The sequence below is a fragment of the Urocampus carinirostris genome, chromosome 20 (assembly GCF_059441175.1).
Source record: "Urocampus carinirostris isolate Australia breed hairy pipefish chromosome 20, RoL_Ucar_1.0, whole genome shotgun sequence".
NCBI lineage: Eukaryota > Metazoa > Chordata > Actinopteri > Syngnathiformes > Syngnathidae > Urocampus > Urocampus carinirostris.
This window is the reverse complement of record NC_142368.1, coordinates 1,301,488-1,311,636: the sequence shown is the minus strand read 5'-3', so window position 1 is coordinate 1,311,636 and position 10,149 is coordinate 1,301,488.

The following is a 10,149-nucleotide window of genomic DNA, read 5'->3' as shown; positions in this document are numbered from 1 at the left end:
AATGCCGTTAGATACTTATGGTCCACACACGCTTTTGTAGGTCCTGAGGTTGTGGTTTCAGATACAATTATGGTTTGCGGTTTGGTATAGGAGTGTAACGAGCTGGATAGCTCAAATGGTAGGATGCCCGTGTTGCACACGCAGTGTCCTGAGTTCAATCCCCGGACAAGACACTTCAAAATTACTCCAGTTCAAATTTTGTTTGGAGCTAAGGCAAGAGTTTTGGCTGCTCTGATAAAAACCAACTCTTGGAATTGGTACTGCCTTACCTGGGACGTGAACCCAAGACCCTGAGGTTGAAGTACAGGTCTACTATCCACTAGTCTACCAATGCCGTTAGATACCTATGGTCCACACACGCTTTTGTAGGTCCTGAGGTTGTGGTTTCAGATACAATTATGGTTTGCGGTTTGGTATAAGAGTGTAACGACCTGGATAGCTCAAATGGTAGGATGCCCGTGTTGCACACGCAGTGTCCTGAGTTCAATCCCCGGACAAGACACTTCAAAATTACTCCAGTTCAAATTTTGTTTGGAGCTAAGGCAAGAGTTTTGGCTGCTCTGATAAAAACCAACTCTTGGAATTGGTACTGCCTTACCTGGGACGTGAACCCAAGACCCTGAGGTTGAAGTACAGGTCTACTATCCACTAGTCTACCAATGCCGTTAGATACCTATGGTCCACACACGCTTTTGTAGGTCCTGAGGTTGTGGTTTCAGATACAATTATGGTTTGCGGTTTGGTATAGGAGTGTAACGACCTGGATAGCTCAAATGGTAGGATGCCCGTGTTGCACACGCAGTGTCCTGAGTTCAATCCCCGGACAAGACACTTCAAAATTACTCCAGTTCAAATTTTGTTTGGAGCTAAGGCAAGAGTTTTGGCTGCTCTGATAAAAACCAACTCTTGGAATTGGTACTGCCTTACCTGGGACGTGAACCCAAGACCCTGAGGTTGAAGTACAGGTCTACTATCCACTAGTCTACCAATGCCGTTAGATACCTATGGTCCACACACGCTTTTGTAGGTCCTGAGGTTGTGGTTTCAGATACAATTATGGTTTGCGGTTTGGTATAAGAGTGTAACGACCTGGATAGCTCAAATGGTAGGATGCCCGTGTTGCACACGCAGTGTCCTGAGTTCAATCCCCGGACAAGACACTTCAAAATTACTCCAGTTCAAATTTTGTTTGGAGCTAAGGCAAGAGTTTTGGCTGCTCTGATAAAAACCAACTCTTGGAATTGGTACTGCCTTACCTGGGACGTGAACCCAAGACCCTGAGGTTGAAGTACAGGTCTACTATCCACTAGTCTACCAATGCCGTTAGATACTTATGGTCCACACACGCTTTTGTAGGTCCTGAGGTTGTGGTTTCAGATACAATTATGGTTTGCGGTTTGGTATAGGAGTGTAACGAGCTGGATAGCTCAAATGGTAGGATGCCCGTGTTGCACACGCAGTGTCCTGAGTTCAATCCCCGGACAAGACACTTCAAAATTACTCCAGTTCAAATTTTGTTTGGAGCTAAGGCAAGAGTTTTGGCTGCTCTGATAAAAACCAACTCTTGGAATTGGTACTGCCTTACCTGGGACGTGAACCCAAGACCCTGAGGTTGAAGTACAGGTCTACTATCCACTAGTCTACCAATGCCGTTAGATACCTATGGTCCACACACGCTTTTGTAGGTCCTGAGGTTGTGGTTTCAGATACAATTATGGTTTGCGGTTTGGTATAAGAGTGTAACGACCTGGATAGCTCAAATGGTAGGATGCCCGTGTTGCACACGCAGTGTCCTGAGTTCAATCCCCGGACAAGACACTTCAAAATTACTCCAGTTCAAATTTTGTTTGGAGCTAAGGCAAGAGTTTTGGCTGCTCTGATAAAAACCAACTCTTGGAATTGGTACTGCCTTACCTGGGACGTGAACCCAAGACCCTGAGGTTGAAGTACAGGTCTGCTATCCACTAGTCTACCAATGCCGTTAGATACTTATGGTCCACACACGCTTTTGTAGGTCCTGAGGTTGTGGTTTCAGATACAATTATGGTTTGCGGTTTGGTATAAGAGTGTAACGACCTGGATAGCTCAAATGGTAGGATGCCCGTGTTGCACACGCAGTGTCCTGAGTTCAATCCCCGGACAAGACACTTCAAAATTACTCCAGTTCAAATTTTGTTTAGAGCTAAGGCAAGAGTTTTGGCTGCTCTGATAAAAACCAACTCTTGGAATTGGTACTGCCTTACCTGGGACGTGAACCCAAGACCCTGAGGTTGAAGTACAGGTCTGCTATCCACTAGTCTACCAATACCGTTAGATACTTATGGTCCACACACGCTTTTGTAGGTCCTGAGGTTGTGGTTTCAGATACAATTATGGTTTGCGGTTTGGTATAGGAGTGTAACGACCTGGATAGCTCAAATGGTAGGATGCCCGTGTTGCACACGCAGTGTCCTGAGTTCAATCCCCGGATAAGACAGTTCACTCCCCGGACAAGACACTTCAAAATTACTCCAGTTCAAATTTTGTTTGGAGCTAAGGCAAGAGTTTTGGCTGCTCTGATAAAAACCAACTCTTGGAATTGGTACTGCCTTACCTGGGACGTGAACCCAAGACCCTGAGGTTGAAGTACAGGTCTGCTATCCACTAGTCTACCAATGCCGTTAGATACTTATGGTCCACACACGCTTTTGTAGGTCCTGAGGTTGTGGTTTCAGATACAATTATGGTTTGCGGTTTGGTATAGGAGTGTAACGACCTGGATAGCTCAAATGGTAGGATGCCCGTGTTGCACACGCAGTGTCCTGAGTTCAATCCCCGGACAAGACACTTCAAAATTACTCCAGTTCAAATTTTGTTTGGAGCTAAGGCAAGAGTTTTGGCTGCTCTGATAAAAACCAACTCTTGGAATTGGTACTGCCTTACCTGGGACGTGAACCCAAGACCCTGAGGTTGAAGTACAGGTCTGCTATCCACTAGTCTACCAATGCCGTTAGATACTTATGGTCCACACACGCTTTTGTAGGTCCTGAGGTTGTGGTTTCAGATACAATTATGGTTTGCGGTTTGGTATAGGAGTGTAACGACCTGGATAGCTCAAATGGTAGGATGCCCGTGTTGCACACGCAGTGTCCTGAGTTCAATCCCCGGATAAGACAGTTCACTCCCTGGACAAGACACTTCAAAATTACTCCAGTTCAAATTTTGTTTGGAGCTAAGGCAAGAGTTTTGGCTGCTCTGATAAAAACCAACTCTTGGAATTGGTACTGCCTTACCTGGGACGTGAACCCAAGACCCTGAGGTTGAAGTACAGGTCTGCTATCCACTAGTCTACCAATGCCGTTAGATACTTATGGTCCACACACGCTTTTGTAGGTCCTGAGGTTGTGGTTTCAGATACAATTATGGTTTGCGGTTTGGTATAGGAGTGTAACGACCTGGATAGCTCAAATGGTAGGATGCCCGTGTTGCACACGCAGTGTCCTGAGTTCAATCCCCGGACAAGACACTTCAAAATTACTCCAGTTCAAATTTTGTTTGGAGCTAAGGCAAGAGTTTTGGCTGCTCTGATAAAAACCAACTCTTGGAATTGGTACTGCCTTACCTGGGACGTGAACCCAAGACCCTGAGGTTGAAGTACAGGTCTGCTATCCACTAGTCTACCAATGCCGTTAGATACTTATGGTCCACACACGCTTTTGTAGGTCCTGAGGTTGTGGTTTCAGATACAATTATGGTTTGCGGTTTGGTATAGGAGTGTAACGACCTGGATAGCTCAAATGGTAGGATGCCCGTGTTGCACACGCAGTGTCCTGAGTTCAATCCCCGGACAAGACAGTTCACTCCCCAGACAAGACACTTCAAAATTACTCCAGTTCAAATTTTGTTTGGAGCTAAGGCAAGAGTTTTGGCTGCTCTGATAAAAACCAACTCTTGGAATTGGTACTGCCTTACCTGGGACGTGAACCCAAGACCCTGAGGTTGAAGTACAGGTCTACTATCCACTAGTCTACCAATGCCGTTAGATACCTATGGTCCACACACGCTTTTGTAGGTCCTGAGGTTGTGGTTTCAGATACAATTATGGTTTGCGGTTTGGTATAAGAGTGTAACGACCTGGATAGCTCAAATGGTAGGATGCCCGTGTTGCACACGCAGTGTCCTGAGTTCAATCCCCGGACAAGACACTTCAAAATTACTCCAGTTCAAATTTTGTTTGGAGCTAAGGCAAGAGTTTTGGCTGCTCTGATAAAAACCAACTCTTGGAATTGGTACTGCCTTACCTGGGACGTGAACCCAAGACCCTGAGGTTGAAGTACAGGTCTACTATCCACTAGTCTACCAATGCCGTTAGATACCTGTGGTCCACACACGCTTTTGTAGGTCCTGAGGTTGTGGTTTCAGATACAATTATGGTTTGCGGTTTGGTATAAGAGTGTAACGACCTGGATAGCTCAAATGGTAGGATGCCCGTGTTGCACACGCAGTGTCCTGAGTTCAATCCCCGGACAAGACACTTCAAAATTACTCCAGTTCAAATTTTGTTTGGAGCTAAGGCAAGAGTTTTGGCTGCTCTGATAAAAACCAACTCTTGGAATTGGTACTGCCTTACCTGGGACGTGAACCCAAGACCCTGAGGTTGAAGTACAGGTCTACTATCCACTAGTCTACCAATGCCGTTAGATACTTATGGTCCACACACGCTTTTGTAGGTCCTGAGGTTGTGGTTTCAGATACAATTATGGTTTGCGGTTTGGTATAGGAGTGTAACGAGCTGGATAGCTCAAATGGTAGGATGCCCGTGTTGCACACGCAGTGTCCTGAGTTCAATCCCCGGACAAGACACTTCAAAATTACTCCAGTTCAAATTTTGTTTGGAGCTAAGGCAAGAGTTTTGGCTGCTCTGATGAAAACCAACTCTTGGAATTGGTACTGCCTTACCTGGGACGTGAACCCAAGACCCTGAGGTTGAAGTACAGGTCTACTATCCACTAGTCTACCAATGCCGTTAGATACTTATGGTCCACACACGCTTTTGTAGGTCCTGAGGTTGTGGTTTCAGATACAATTATGGTTTGCGGTTTGGTATAGGAGTGTAACGACCTGGATAGCTCAAATGGTAGGATGCCCGTGTTGCACACGCAGTGTCCTGAGTTCAATCCCCGGACAAGACACTTCAAAATTACTCCAGTTCAAATTTTGTTTGGAGCTAAGGCAAGAGTTTTGGCTGCTCTGATAAAAACCAACTCTTGGAATTGGTACTGCCTTACCTGGGACGTGAACCCAAGACCCTGAGGTTGAAGTACAGGTCTGCTATCCACTAGTCTACCAATGCCGTTAGATACTTATGGTCCACACACGCTTTTGTAGGTCCTGAGGTTGTGGTTTCAGATACAATTATGGTTTGCGGTTTGGTATAGGAGTGTAACGACCTGGATAGCTCAAATGGTAGGATGCCCGTGTTGCACACGCAGTGTCCTGAGTTCAATCCCCGGACAAGACAGTTCACTCCCCAGACAAGACACTTCAAAATTACTCCAGTTCAAATTTTGTTTGGAGCTAAGGCAAGAGTTTTGGCTGCTCTGATAAAAACCAACTCTTGGAATTGGTACTGCCTTACCTGGGACGTGAACCCAAGACCCTGAGGTTGAAGTACAGGTCTGCTATCCACTAGTCTACCAATGCCGTTAGATACTTATGGTCCACACACGCTTTTGTAGGTCCTGAGGTTGTGGTTTCAGATACAATTATGGTTTGCGGTTTGGTATAGGAGTGTAACGACCTGGATAGCTCAAATGGTAGGATGCCCGTGTTGCACACGCAGTGTCCTGAGTTCAATCCCCGGATAAGACAGTTCACTCCCTGGACAAGACACTTCAAAATTACTCCAGTTCAAATTTTGTTTGGAGCTAAGGCAAGAGTTTTGGCTGCTCTGATAAAAACCAACTCTTGGAATTGGTACTGCCTTACCTGGGACGTGAACCCAAGACCCTGAGGTTGAAGTACAGGTCTGCTATCCACTAGTCTACCAATGCCGTTAGATACTTATGGTCCACACACGCTTTTGTAGGTCCTGAGGTTGTGGTTTCAGATACAATTATGGTTTGCGGTTTGGTATAGGAGTGTAACGACCTGGATAGCTCAAATGGTAGGATGCCCGTGTTGCACACGCAGTGTCCTGAGTTCAATCCCCGGACAAGACACTTCAAAATTACTCCAGTTCAAATTTTGTTTGGAGCTAAGGCAAGAGTTTTGGCTGCTCTGATAAAAACCAACTCTTGGAATTGGTACTGCCTTACCTGGGACGTGAACCCAAGACCCTGAGGTTGAAGTACAGGTCTGCTATCCACTAGTCTACCAATGCCGTTAGATACTTATGGTCCACACACGCTTTTGTAGGTCCTGAGGTTGTGGTTTCAGATACAATTATGGTTTGCGGTTTGGTATAGGAGTGTAACGACCTGGATAGCTCAAATGGTAGGATGCCCGTGTTGCACACGCAGTGTCCTGAGTTCAATCCCCGGATAAGACAGTTCACTCCCTGGACAAGACACTTCAAAATTACTCCAGTTCAAATTTTGTTTGGAGCTAAGGCAAGAGTTTTGGCTGCTCTGATAAAAACCAACTCTTGGAATTGGTACTGCCTTACCTGGGACGTGAACCCAAGACCCTGAGGTTGAAGTACAGGTCTGCTATCCACTAGTCTACCAATGCCGTTAGATACTTATGGTCCACACACGCTTTTGTAGGTCCTGAGGTTGTGGTTTCAGATACAATTATGGTTTGCGGTTTGGTATAGGAGTGTAACGACCTGGATAGCTCAAATGGTAGGATGCCCGTGTTGCACACGCAGTGTCCTGAGTTCAATCCCCGGATAAGACAGTTCACTCCCCGGACAAGACACTTCAAAATTACTCCAGTTCAAATTTTGTTTGGAGCTAAGGCAAGAGTTTTGGCTGCTCTGATAAAAACCAACTCTTGGAATTGGTACTGCCTTACCTGGGACGTGAACCCAAGACCCTGAGGTTGAAGTACAGGTCTGCTATCCACTAGTCTACCAATGCCGTTAGATACTTATGGTCCACACACGCTTTTGTAGGTCCTGAGGTTGTGGTTTCAGATACAATTATGGTTTGCGGTTTGGTATAGGAGTGTAACGACCTGGATAGCTCAAATGGTAGGATGCCCGTGTTGCACACGCAGTGTCCTGAGTTCAATCCCCGGACAAGACACTTCAAAATTACTCCAGTTCAAATTTTGTTTGGAGCTAAGGCAAGAGTTTTGGCTGCTCTGATAAAAACCAACTCTTGGAATTGGTACTGCTTTACCTGGGACGTGAACCCAAGACCCTGAGGTTGAAGTACAGGTCTGCTATCCACTAGTCTACCAATGCCGTTAGATACTTATGGTCCACACACGCTTTTGTAGGTCCTGAGGTTGTGGTTTCAGATACAATTATGGTTTGCGGTTTGGTATAGGAGTGTAACGACCTGGATAGCTCAAATGGTAGGATGCCCGTGTTGCACACGCAGTGTCCTGAGTTCAATCCCCGGACAAGACACTTCAAAATTACTCCAGTTCAAATTTTGTTTGGAGCTAAGGCAAGAGTTTTGGCTGCTCTGATAAAAACCAACTCTTGGAATTGGTACTGCCTTACCTGGGACGTGAACCCAAGACCCTGAGGTTGAAGTACAGGTCTGCTATCCACTAGTCTACCAATGCCGTTAGATACTTATGGTCCACACACGCTTTTGTAGGTCCTGAGGTTGTGGTTTCAGATACAATTATGGTTTGCGGTTTGGTATAGGAGTGTAACGACCTGGATAGCTCAAATGGTAGGATGCCCGTGTTGCACACGCAGTGTCCTGAGTTCAATCCCCGGACAAGACACTTCAAAATTACTCCAGTTCAAATTTTGTTTGGAGCTAAGGCAAGAGTTTTGGCTGCTCTGATAAAAACCAACTCTTGGAATTGGTACTGCCTTACCTGGGACGTGAACCCAAGACCCTGAGGTTGAAGTACAGGTCTGCTATCCACTAGTCTACCAATGCCGTTAGATACTTATGGTCCACACACGCTTTTGTAGGTCCTGAGGTTGTGGTTTCAGATACAATTATGGTTTGCGGTTTGGTATAGGAGTGTAACGACCTGGATAGCTCAAATGGTAGGATGCCCGTGTTGCACACGCAGTGTCCTGAGTTCAATCCCCGGACAAGACACTTCAAAATTACTCCAGTTCAAATTTTGTTTGGAGCTAAGGCAAGAGTTTTGGCTGCTCTGATAAAAACCAACTCTTGGAATTGGTACTGCCTTACCTGGGACGTGAACCCAAGACCCTGAGGTTGAAGTACAGGTCTGCTATCCACTAGTCTACCAATGCCGTTAGATACTTATGGTCCACACACGCTTTTGTAGGTCCTGAGGTTGTGGTTTCAGATACAATTATGGTTTGCGGTTTGGTATAAGAGTGTAACGACCTGGATAGCTCAAATGGTAGGATGCCCGTGTTGCACACGCAGTGTCCTGAGTTCAATCCCCGGATAAGACAGTTCACTCCCCGGACAAGACACTTCAAAATTACTCCAGTTCAAATTTTGTTTGGAGCTAAGGCAAGAGTTTTGGCTGCACAAACACAACGGGATTAGTATATCGAAAAATTTGAAAAAACGTTGAAAAAAACACAAAGGGGTTCGTATGTCGAAATTATCGAGAAAAAACACTAAGTTAGTTTGTCGAACATGTCGATAAAATATGTAAAGAGGGTAGAGTCGAAAATGTCGAACTACACAAAGGGAAATTGCAGAAATTGTTAAAAAAATTATGTAAGGGGTTAGTTATGTTAATGTCGATAACATGTTCAAAAAATAAGTAAGGGGGTTAATATGTCATAAAAAATGTAAAGGAGTAACTATGTTGAAAAAAAAAAAAAGTAATACAGTAATCCATTTGAAAATTTCACAAGGGGTTAACATGCGTCGGTGTAGCAAGCACTTTTCCTTTAGGGGTCGATGACGCTGCATAAGCATCGCAAACAAACTCATGCCATCTGCCGTCGCAACGCAATGGCATCTCTTTTCACCTGTGAGCGGCGTCTGCCTCGTTTTTAAACGGACCCGTTGAGAAGCGCGTCACCCCAAATTCAATGACTTTCAAGGAATTCAAGCACCGGTACATGGAACATGGTTTGAAATCAAGGCAGTTTAGGAAAAAGACAGCAGGGGTCCACAACGTTCTCTTTTAATGATGGACAAGCAGCAGACAGGACGACAAAACGTTTCTTATACAATCCTTTTTACGAAGCATAAGTCGACACAAAGGATTAGCCAATGAGATGCCGTACGGGCTGCGACGACTCAATTTTGGAATTGCCCAATACCAACGAAGAAGACAAGAAGGGACATTCCGGGCTGAGTTTCAACGTTGCCAGGCTTGTTCTAGAATAGGACAGCTATTATACTCTTTTCGTCCCGTCGCGGCCGTTTTCGTCAGCGAATCCTTTTCTGTCGACTTTGCTCGTCAACTCACAAATGGAAAATACATCAGAAGCGTCAGAGGTTTTCTTCTTCTTAGGGCGGGGCCTTAAGAGAAAATAATTGAGACGCACTGTCGGAGCTTGACATAATGAGGACACATTTGTTTAAGACAGGAAATTCCAGGCTTGTTTCTCCCGAGTTCAAATGTCAAGTAATAACATTCTGCTTGGCTCGGAACAAGCGGTCAAGTCAGGCCGACTCCAACGATTTTCTTGGAAATTGTGTAACTTTGGAGAATCGAAACAGGACGAAAACATTCTGAGGAAGAACATTGTCAATTACTGGTAGCATCTATTTTGAGAAAAACAAGCGTGTCATCGCGAGGGGACGCACTAAGCAACATGTGATATTTCTGACGTGATGTTTTTGCTCCGGAGGGTATAAGAACGCTGATTGTCTCATAGACGAATGAGACCTCTGTTTTGGACACTGATGAACATCAATAAACAGCTTCTCCCTCTCCTGCCAAGATTCCTCTGCACTTTGTTTATATTTCTGGGGCGAGGCAATAAGGTCTGCTGCGAAAAAGCACCGGTTTAGGGGAAGGATCCGAAAAGTTAACTCAGAGATTTCATCCGTGACTTGCTATACAGTGAGGAAATGGAAGACCACAGGAGCG